The sequence below is a fragment of the Lolium rigidum genome, chromosome 5 (assembly GCF_022539505.1).
Source record: "Lolium rigidum isolate FL_2022 chromosome 5, APGP_CSIRO_Lrig_0.1, whole genome shotgun sequence".
Taxonomy (NCBI): Eukaryota; Viridiplantae; Streptophyta; class Magnoliopsida; order Poales; family Poaceae; genus Lolium; species Lolium rigidum.
The window spans coordinates 112,032,014-112,043,662 of NC_061512.1; the positions used below are offsets into that span (position 1 = coordinate 112,032,014).

Consider the following 11,649-nt stretch of genomic DNA (forward strand, 5'->3'; position numbering starts at 1 on the left):
ACAGTGGGCGGTGGCTCGGTACCACATCTGGGATGTGGGCGGCATGAGTGTACTGCCGGTGGATCAAGCGATGGCCAGCAGGGTGCACGGTGCACCGTTCGGGACAGGCTGCTGGAGCGGCGGTCATGACCACGGGCACAGCTTGGAGAGAGATGCACACGTCGATCTTGACAAGCTTGGTCATGACCACGGGCACAGCCTGGGGAGAGATGCGTTGCAGGAGTGCGCCTCAGAGGAGGGCGGCTGCGCGCCGGTGGAGTCCCCAGCGTCGGTGCAGTGCGCCGCCTGGCAAGGCCATCGCCCCTCCTCGTTCTCCTCATCTTCAACAGTAGAACGGTGGGCAGGTGGAAAGGAATGGTCTCGGCACAGCCAGATTCACCTCCAGGTTAGCCTGGCTGGAGTTAAGCCTCTCTTCTTCTCTTTGTATCCTGACCAGAGATAGCCGGATCCGTCTACCATGATTCAGTTTGCTTTGCGTACTATGTTCTATCAAATATGCAATTCTGTCTCCACTAGACTCTAATTTTTCTGTGGAAATAGGTGATCACGTTATGGTTAATTTGGCTTCTCTTCCATTGTTGGTAGTCACGTCACTCTAATCAATATGTGACACGTATAAATGAAGTGAGCTTTGACAGATATAGCGACCCCTAAGTTGTTCAGGATATAATTTTATATCACGTTGTAGATGATTTTACCCTTTTTTGTTTCTAACATAAGATTCTTTTTTAAATTCTTCAACGACTATGTACTGAATTTTACCTTCTGTTGGGATTGCTCCATTGTAGCATTCAGTTAAGTAGTGTACAGCTGTGTGTTTTACAATTCACTAAGGAAGCTAAATCGGTGACAGTTTGGTCTGTGAATTCTGTTTGCTTAGACGAGGACATTGACCAGCATTAGTGATCCTCCAAGGTGAGCATATGCAGGGTTCGACTTAGGGTTGTTATTGTGTAGAACATACATATATTACATATTGCTTTTTATAGGTGATAATGTACTGAACCGGAGAACAGAGGTTGCTGACAATATTTATACTGTAATATGAGTTTTCATGAATCCTCACTATAAATATTAGCCCATTTTCTTAAAAGAAAGTGCTGGCATGGTCTTTTACAAAATGATTATAAAACAGAGTAGGTTGATAGAATAGTAACTTGTGACATACAGACATATATCACCTTTCAAATAAAAGATAAAACAATATTTACAAGTCAGTTCAGCCTGTCTCCATAACGTGCTTAGAGCTTGTTTTCTGTTTTCTTGTTTCACCTTCCTGGACATTGCATGCCCTCCCAGTTCCCTAATTCAGAATTCCATGGGAATTTCTAATTTTCTAGGAAATAAAAGTATAACCAAGGTGTTTTCTGCATGTAGAATGTCCCATGCAAAATAATTGCATCGGCCAAATAAGTCTATAGAGGAGGGGTACATAGTACATATTTAGATATGCAACAAAAGATTAACAATTGGATTTCTTATTGTCGATTTGAGAAACCATGAGTTCTGATAACTGCCCGGTCATTGATGGAACCCTGAGACAGGATTGTTAAACCAATGCAATCTAATGTAGATTACTTATGTATATTTTTTTATATATTCTGAGAAAAATGCTTTCCTTTTTTCATGTACTTATTGTATTTTAATGAAAACACTCCTTTTCATTTCCCCCCGTTTATATACTTTTGGTGGTTGCTTTTTCTGTACTTCTTTCATTTATACTGGCTTAAAGTGTATCCTTGCTTTATTTATCTTCAGGAATTATTATATTTGGAAAAGGACATGGATGCTCTAGAAGATATGCACCCTCAAGGAGAACATGTCCGGTAATATTTTTGCATGTGAATTCTCTTATTCTTTGTTTTTCATTGGGGTTAGTTGCTCTGTTTTGACATCTGTTAGGCTGAAGCTTGTGCTTTTACACTAGGAAGCATGGTTAATCTTTCTTTCTTAACGAGGAATGGTGTTTTAATTAAATATGGATGTACACATTCGGATACATACACTGTTTGTATTATAATGTCTTCTTTTTATAAAGGTTTTCTGCCATAATGCCTTCCAGTTTTAAGTTAAGCCTAGCCATTTTGTCATCTTCTTTTCTGGTTTCAGGTTGCTCTATCTCCAGCTCCGGCCAGGTACTTCTCTTCCCTTATGTTATTCTGGCCGTCAACGGGTTGTTAGGCTGCTGTGTTCTTGTACTCATAATACTCCATAGTCTCAATTAATGTGAACAATTGATTTTGAGAGATTCCTTTTAACATCTTTAAACCATCTGATGTTTTCTCATCCTTTTGTTCGTACTATTGAAATAGTAATTGTACCTACTCTATGTTTATTCAAGAACTGTGGCATTATTGTATGATTTTGGCTAAAGATCTGGTTGAGTAGGTTTAAATGGCCAATTTCAATCCTTGGAGCTTGCTATTTTGAGTTAGTAACAGTTCATTTTTTTTTGCCTTGCTACATAATGGATGTTAGCTATCATTGAAAAATGTTTTTTTGTGCTAAATCCACATCATTGTGCCCATTTGAGTTTCCATTAGTTCAGTGCATGATGTTTTCTGAGGATTTCAGCCTGTTCAGCTCCAGCTGAATCTCACTACATATCTGATAGATTATGCATGGTTATTTAAATAAATAGTACATTTCTTCTTCCTAGCTAGCATACCCGGCCAACCAGGCCACTTCAAGGGGGCAAAACAATCCTGATCGCTCGTTTCACTCTATACAGTAAATTCTCAGTCCCACTTTTCACTGCAGCCGTCCGATCGGTGAGTTTTTTCCTGACTTGCTCATCTTCCCAACGAGTCTATGACGCCTGGGTCCAGTTATGTGCTGGGCCCAACGGTCAGAGGCAGCTACGGGTGTTAATTCGCTCGTCTTTCGTCTCCAGCGGCTGAACGGTGAAAACCTAGATCGGGGGCACACCCAATCCACTCCCCAATCCCCGCTCCTCCTCTCCTCTCCAATCCACGTCTCTTCTCCTCCCCCAATCGCCGGCCGACCTCTCTCTCCCGCTGCAGCTACGCGTGAGGCCGGAGAGGGCACTCCCCAGGTGCTGGAGAAGCGCGAGAGGGCACTCTCCCAGCCGCAGAAGGCGTTGGACGAGCGCATCTCGGAGGTGGATGGAGGCGCCGCAGAAGGCGTTGGACGAGCGCATCTCGGAGGTGGATGGAGGCGAGCGCCGCGCCGCCTCTCCCCTGGATGGAGCCGCACGGCCACGACCACGGTCGTGCGCTGGAGGAGGCGCCGTGGGTCGATGCCGCCATCGCGGCTCCTCCAGGTCGCCGCCAGTCGCTGGCGTCGACGTCAGCCGCCGTCGCGGATCCTCCACGCCATGGCCGACCACCCTCTAATGGTTTTTAGCTTTGCCTACAAATCTTGAATGCATGATTGAAATAATTTTTCTGAATAGCTTAGGTATCCAAATAGTAAGACAATACTGTAGTTGGCTGATGCAAAGCTACATAGCGAAAAAGACTGCTTAGTTGATTGATTACATCGCCGCAACTTTTCTGTTGATCTAACCAATGAATGGACATGCTTGATATCCCTAAAACAAATTAACGAAAACTAAACTGCCATTTAGTGGAAGGCCTTCTTATGTTCTCTGTTCATTTTTTTTGCAATCTGTAGAGCATTCAATAGAACTGTCAAAAGAGTGCCAGTTTAGTATATGTTGATTTCTGGGCCATCATATTACAACGTTAATTCAGCTGTGAATTTATAATGGAATGAGACACTTTGAAAAGGTGGGTGTGTCCTTCGACACGGCGTGCGAGTGCCTTCTCTTGATGTCATTGTGGTGGGGGTTTTGATAAGTCTGTGCTCAGCGTCGTATATATTCTTGTTATGGTGCTAGATCCTTGGCATATACATCAGTTTTATGTCTTGCTTGCGTTGTATATATTTTGGTCTGGTGCTAGATCTTTGGCCGTGAGGTCCTATTGACCTGTTAGTTCTAGGAAATAAATGAATACAAATGTGTGGATTTTATCTATTCACGTGGTGTTTTCATATTTGAGCTTGCAACTGAATCTAAAGATTGCTTTTGTGGATGGGTAAAACAGAAAGTCTGAAACTACATAATATAAGTATCGATGCCACTGTTTGCAGGTTCGGTGTGCCTTGGGTTGAATCTCGGTTGATTTTTATGCAGAAGATTGTGGTGAGATTGAGATTGGTATCCCCTTTTGTCCATGATGGTGCTTTTGCTGAATGTGCTTCCAACCTGGTGTGCAGTGTCGAGCTGGTACCTCTCCCTCCCCATGTAGAAGCAGCCTATGAGCTCCAATGTCACAACTTGAAAGACAGGAATAATAGTTCAGAACTTCAGATAAAAGATGGGCACAATAATTATATATGTATAAAACATGGCAACCATAATTCTATGGAGGAAAGTTGGCAATAACGATGTGTTGACTTCGGGAGTTCAAGATGATATCTATGGCCAAAATTACATGAATTATGAATCAGTGTAATTAGATAGATCAAAAATTATACCCTCTTGTTTAAAATGTGTAAAAACATGATGTTTTGTCCTCTTGTTTCTTTTTGATGCAATCCAAATGCCTTAGGTGAAGTACCAGTTATGCAGCAACCCTAACAAGTGAGAATCTCTATGCCATTCATTTGTTCCCTTTTTACTGATATGCTTCTCAATCTTTTTGATGCAGTTAATTCCATGTGGAAGGCATTGTACTCATCAGTAGCTCCCATGCGTTCCACTGCAGACATTATTTCTTCAGTCCTAGAGTGCATCGGACCGTATGGACTTCGCTCCACCGCACAGTTTTGAGCTTGACAACCTTTAGGCATTGATTTCGTTTGAAACAGTATGGTGTGCAGAATGGCGGGAGGAAAGGTTGGCCCAGCGGGAGCAAGTTGCAGTTGTGGCCGCCTGGGCGGGAGGAGAAGTTGGCCCAGCAGCGATCGACTCCTTCAGGTAGACGCATGGGCGCAGTTGGGGCAGCCCGAGATGGAGAAGAAGATGCACCGGCCTCCTTGAGGCGGATGCGAGCTTGGGCAGCAGGAGGCCGCTGGCGCGAGGTGCCGGGGACGAGCTCGAGCGGGAGGGCAGCGGGAAGGCCGGTGGCGCTAGGGCAGCAGGAGTAGTAATAAAATAATAAAGACGACCGAACTAAGATTTGTTACATCGATCAGCATGTATTTCTTGTTTTGGTCTCTGGGATTTTCGGTGATATGTATGCTGCTCAGTTGTACCCCTTCTTCTTTGAATTCAGCTTTGTTGATTATTATTGCTTTTCTTTTTTCAGAATATTGATATAGTGATATTATTTTCATACCAAGCACAAAGATGCGGGTACAACGACTGATATTTGATTTCCGATCATTTCATGAAGGTCTTCATATTTTTATTAACTGGCAGTTGGTTAAAGCTGAATCATGCCATTTGCGTTCATATTCTGCGAATTAGTCATTTTGTAGAACTGAACCTGCTCCATATGATTACGAAACCATCTACTACGTTTAGCTATTGTTTTGTTTCTCTTGTTCCTTTTCCAATTGAAACAAAATATGTCATAATATGCCCTGCAGCGATCGCTATAAGAAATCATAGATTCTACATCTATTGATCAGTTAAGTGTGACATTGCATAAATAATCGTGTGATTAACCTTAGATTTTTTTTGTGTTAGAACGAAGTCAATAGAGAGCAATGTTAGGCGCTAAAACTAAATACTTATTTGACTTTTTTCTCATCGTAGATTATGTTGCGAGGAGCAGATCTTGGCAGTCGATGAAAAAGTTTGATTATATTTTTTTTGTTGGGATGAATTGACTCGGAAGGAAAATCAAGCTCTTTGACATTTGTTGTCGTGAGAGTAAAGCCTATGCATTTACCGGTGAATTTGTACATATACTTATATTGTTTACTGAACTTTCTATATATGTATTTTTCTAATGTATATATAAAATCTTGAACCAAACCTTTTGTCTTGAAGTAGATACATTTTTCTTGGGATTAGTAATTTTCCTTTTATCCTTTTTTTTATTGTACTACCTCTTAACAATAATTTGGTGAGGAGATTATACAAAAGCATCGAAAAAATAATACAAAATCGTACAAAATTATGAATGTGAGATACTAAAACAGTTAATTTCCAGACTAATTCTTATTATTAAAATAAGCTAAAACGTATAATTTTAATTCTGACTTGACTTTTTCTTTTGCGCGATAGCGCAACGGGTCATCTAGTATGTGTAAACAAAAGAGAAGAGGGATGATTTACCTTGCTGGTAGAGATAACGTCCTTCATGGGAGCCGCTCTTGAAAATCTGGTTGACGAGGTAGTTAGAGTACCCACTATCATTCGTTGACAACAACAAACACCTCTCAAAATAATTTTACTCCTGTTTTACAAATGAAAAGCTCTAGCACATGTTAATCCCTGCTTCCCTCTGTGAAGGGTCAATCTTTTACTTTTACATTGAGTCTCCATCCTTTCTTTGAGCACTTTCTTGAGAGCACAACTGTCATTCTTAGTATAATATGCTTGTCCCAAAATATGATTAACTGTGGTATAACTTTGATGCTTTTATCTTTGATAATCTCTACTTCCAGTCTTCCCATGAACTTCAAAGGTGCCCGAGCATTTATGTTTTGCTGTGCAAATACGGGCAAGCGAGATACCACTTTATCATATCCTTTTATGAACATTGCAATCTTGCTGATAGACATGATTCATGATGATTATTATTAATTTGTTGGTACCTTTTACATGATTGATATAGCTATTAGATGATTTTATCTGCATGTATCTTATTATGAATTGCCTAAGTACTTGTCCATATCATGAGAATATTTACATCATATGAACAAATGTGTTCGTGAAAGTTCTTTTATCGCACTCAGTTGTTAACTGAATTGCTTGAGGACAAGCAATAAGCTAAGCTTGGGGGGAGTTGATACGTCCAAAACGTATCTACTTTCCCGAACACTTTTGCTATTGTTTTGCCTCTAATTTGTGTATTTTGGATACAACTAACACGGACTAACGCTGTTTTCAGCAGAATTGCTCTGGTGTCTCGTTTTTGTGCAGAAATCCAACTTTCAGGAAAATCCCCGGAATTAATGCCCAAGGGTTTATTTTTCTAGAAGATTCATGGAGCCAGGGGGGCCCACGGCCCCCACACCATGGACCGGCGCGGCCTAGGAGGGGGGCGCGCCGCCCTATGGTGAGGCCCCCTCGGCCAGCCTCCGACGCCCTCTTTTCGACTACTTAACGCCTTCGACCTAAAAACGCACGGGGGGTTAGACGAAATCGCCGTAAGACATCCGGAACACCGCCGCCATCGCGAAACTCCGTCTCGGGACCAGAAACTCCGTTCTGGCACTCCGCCGGGACGGGGAATTGGAGGAGATCATCGCCATCATCACCACCGACGCCTCTCCATCAACCAGCCATGTTTCCCCCATCCATGTGTGAGTAATTCCCACGCTGCAGGCTGAAGGGGATGGTAGGGATTAGATGAGATTGGTCATGTAATACCATAAGATTGTTAGGGCATAGTGCCTAGTGTCCGTAATTGGTACTTTTATGATATTGTTGCAACTTGTTATGCTTAATGCTTGTCACTAGGGCCCGAGTGCCATGATCTCAGATCTGAACATGTTATCAATTCATGATGATATTCATTGCTTTATGATCTTACCTGCAAGTTGTATACACGTATTGTTGTCCGGAACCCGAGGCCCCAAAGTGACAGAAATTGGGACAACCGAAGGGGAAGGCGGTGATGAGGATCACATGTGTTCCCGGAGTGTTAATGCTTTGCTCCGGTGCTCTATTAAAAGGAGTACCTAAATTTCCAGTAGATTCCCTAGAGGCCCGACTGCCACCGGCTGGTAGGACAAAAGATGTTGTGCAAGTTTCTCATTGCGAGCACGTACGACTAAATATGGAACACATGCCTATTGATTGATTAGTACTTGGATACCGTTTTATTATTATCTGCAAATTCCCTACCTTGATTGTTACATGAGTTTCTCTCATCCATGCAACGCCCGTTCATCCATCCCTGTGCCTACAATATTTTAATCCTGCTGTTTACTATAATCACTACTGCTGTCTTTGTTACTCCGCTGTCGATATTTCACTACTGCTACTCGCTATAAAACTCGCTACTATCGATAAACTCTTGCGAGCAAGTCTGTTTCCAGTGCAGCTGAATTGACAACTCCGCTGTTAAGGCTTACAAATATTCTTTGGCTCCCCTTGTGTCGAATCAATAAATTGGGTTTTACTTCCCTCGAAGACTGTTGCGACCCCCTATACTTGTGGGTCATCAATGAGGAAAACCTTGCGGGATTATGGACTCGAGTATAGCAAGGTGCCTCTTTTGTGTGACAATGAGAGCGCAATCTAGATCGCCTACTGATGTCTACGGGAGCTTCTATTCTTGTAGACAGTGTTGGGCCTCCAAGAGCAGAGGTTTGTAGAACAACAACAAGTTTCCCTTAAGTGGATCACCCAAGGTTTATCGATCTCAGGGAGGAAGAGGTCAAAGATATCCCTCTCAAGCAACCCTGCAACCACAAAGCAAGAAGTCTCTTGTGTCCCCAACACACCTAATATACTTGTCAGATGTAAAGGTGCACTAGTTCGGCGAAGAGATAGTGAGATGCAAGTAATATGGATGAGTATGAGTGGTAATAGAAATCTGAATAAAATATGGCAGCGAGTAAACATGCAACAAAACAGTAAACAAACGGAGATTCGATGCTTGGAAGCAAGGCCTAGGGATCCCGCTTTCACTAGTGGACACTCTCAACAATGATCACATAATAGAACCACTCTACACCCTCTTGTTGGATGATGAACACCACTAACTGTGTAGGATTACACGAACCCTCAATGCCGGAGTTAACAAGCTCCACAGTATTCGATATTCATGTTTAAATAACCTTAGAGTGCAAGATAGATCAACACAATTACACCGAGAACTAACATAGCATGCACACTGTCACCATCACACTATGAAGGAGGCATAGATCACATTAACACTTATCATAGCAATAGTTAACTTCATAACCTACAAGAGATTACAATCATAACCCACGCCAAGTACTACACGATGCACACACTATCACCATTACACCGTGCAGGAGGAATAGACTACTTTAATAACATCACTAGAGTAGCACATAGATGATATTCAACTAGATCACATAAAGAGAGAGATGAACCACATAGCTACAGCGGAGCCCTCAGCCCCGGGGTGAATTACTCCCTCCTCATCATGGAGACGAGCGATGGCGGTGAAGATGGCGGTGGAGACGGCGGTGGAGATGACTCCGGGGCAATTCCCCGTCCCGGCAGGGTGCCGGAACAGAGACTTCTGTCCCCCGAATTGGAGTTTCGCGATGTGGCGGCGCCCCTGGAGTCTTTCTGGAGTTTCGTCAAGAGGTACTGCGTTTTTAGGTCAAAAGGGCTTAAATAGGCGAAGAGGCGGCGCAGGAGGGGCGACAGGGTGGCCCCACACCAGGCCGGCGCGGCCAGGGTGTAGGCCGCGCGGCCCACATGTGTGGTGGCCCCTGGCTCTCCTCCGACTCCCCTTCGGTGTTCTGGAGCCTCCCGGGAAAAATAGGATGTTTGGTCTTCGTTTCGTCGAATTCCGAGAATATTGCCCGAACAGCCTTTCCGGAACCAAAAACAGCAGAAAACGTGAACCGGCACTGTGGCATCTTGTTAATAGGTTAGTTCCGGAAAACGCATAAAATCATTATAAAGTGCGAGCAAAACATGTAGGTATTGTCATAAAACAAGCATGGAACATCAGAAATTATAGATACGTTGGAGACGTATTGACATAGGCATCCCAAATGGACCTGCCTAATATAGTACCCGGGGTTTATTGAAGGCCCACTACCCGAAGAATAAGAAGACTCGAGAGCCCAAGATGTATTTAAGGAAAAGATAGAGTTGTAATAGGAAGTGTTATTTGTAATCCGGCGGGATGAGTTAGAAACCGTCCCGGACTCGTAATCCTTGTATAGCACGAATCCCTCGGCTCCACCTATATAAAGGGGGGTCGAGGGACGAGAAGATCATCGAATCATTGTCCGCAAACCCTAGTTTTCATATTCGTCGAGTACTTTTCTACTGAAACCTTCGAGATCTACTTGCCCTCTACTTCTAACTAAACCCTAGCCTACAATCCATAGGCATTGATAAGTTAATCCCTTGTCAATTGGCGCCGTCTCGTGGGGATTAGAGGCGTAAGGATCCGATCTCGATGGCACGTTCAAGATCTTCGACATCGTCAACCGAAGCAACACTATGGATCGAGGTAAACAGATCGCTACCGGGTCCCGTTGATTTTGTTCCTCACCCACCCTCCCGTTTGGATGCATATGCGTATCTGGCGGAGCCCTTGGAGATGACGTTCGGAAGGTTCCACTTTCGCATCGAGAAGGAAGGATCGTATCGTGTCGAAATTCCGATTTCGTCGGGATCGTCGGCAGTCGATTCTGAATTTTCAAGCTATACATCATCAACTGAGTCAGAAGAAGAAACTTCGGCAACACGCTACGTCAACATCAGAGCAAGAGAGAAACTCGCCAAGATCTTCAGCAATGCATCGTCTGAGTCATCTGCGGACTCATATATAAGCGATGGCTCAAGCGATGTCGACAGTTACGACTTCATCGACAAATCTCTCACAATGGGCAAGGTCTTCATCAATCCCAACAACGATGTCACCAAACCCAACATAGACCCGAGTACAAAATATCATCGCATTTATGCTATCGAAGATCAAGAGGAAACATCGGAGGCTTTCGACCAATTGGGAAATCCTTTGTCGATCCCTCGGATCTAAGGAGAGGTATGGGCACTAAATATGTCGGGCCCACACCACGCGTCGAGTCCAACTTCCACAGGCAGCCTGGGATAGAGCGGCAAAAGCCATAGATGGTTCGTAACCAATGACGACAACAGCTACAGACTCAAGAACCGCAAGCTTATCAATATATGCTCGCACGAACCGCCCGAGAAATAGAAAAACAGACAGACTGAGTTGAACAAGAGAAAGGCGGCAGCTTCGCATCCAGCAGAGAAGGGCAGATCTAAGTGGACAGCCTAGAATTTCGGGTGATAGCCACAGGAAGCTCTGAACGCAGGAAGATCAAGGCTACAACACATACCCGAAGCGACATGAGAGTACTTGGTTCAAAACCTCGACATGTCCTTTATGTCGATAGATACAAGAGGAAATATTATCCCTAGGACACCGTAAGCCGGGTATATGGCGACACAAGCTTACATCCTCGCATCCAAGCCACCCCCGGGAGATCCAAGGGAAACATTATACAACATGGCATTGGCAGGAGTTGGAGCTATGGGGACAGCTGCTCGTAGCAACGCCTCCCGAAGGAGCAAGCAAGGGCAAAATAGTCCACGACCTGCAGCAAGCAACGGCGGCAGCTCCGAAGGACCAAGTGGAGCAAGAGACACAGGAGTGCAAGCAAGGGTCGACAGAGCAAGGCAAAGCAGAAGAGATCATCGGCAGTCCCCGAGCTTAATGACGAGGATATGTGCGGTCTACCGTGCTTCACGAGAAGAGTCCGAAAACTCGAGTCCCTCAGGATTCAAGTTACCCGATCACTTCAAAAAGTTCGACGGCC

General features: G+C 43.9%; 1 long non-coding RNA gene across 1 annotated transcript; it reads left to right on the top strand.

Annotated features, from left to right (window-relative positions):
* The first annotated feature begins 289 nt into the window (after nucleotides 1–289).
* Nucleotides 290–2,429, top strand: LOC124658396. Its single transcript, XR_006989163.1, has 3 exons — nucleotides 290–385; nucleotides 1,759–1,826; nucleotides 2,110–2,429. It is a non-coding gene; the product is annotated as an uncharacterized LOC124658396 (long non-coding RNA).
* Nucleotides 2,430–11,649: the final 9,220 nt, after the last annotated feature.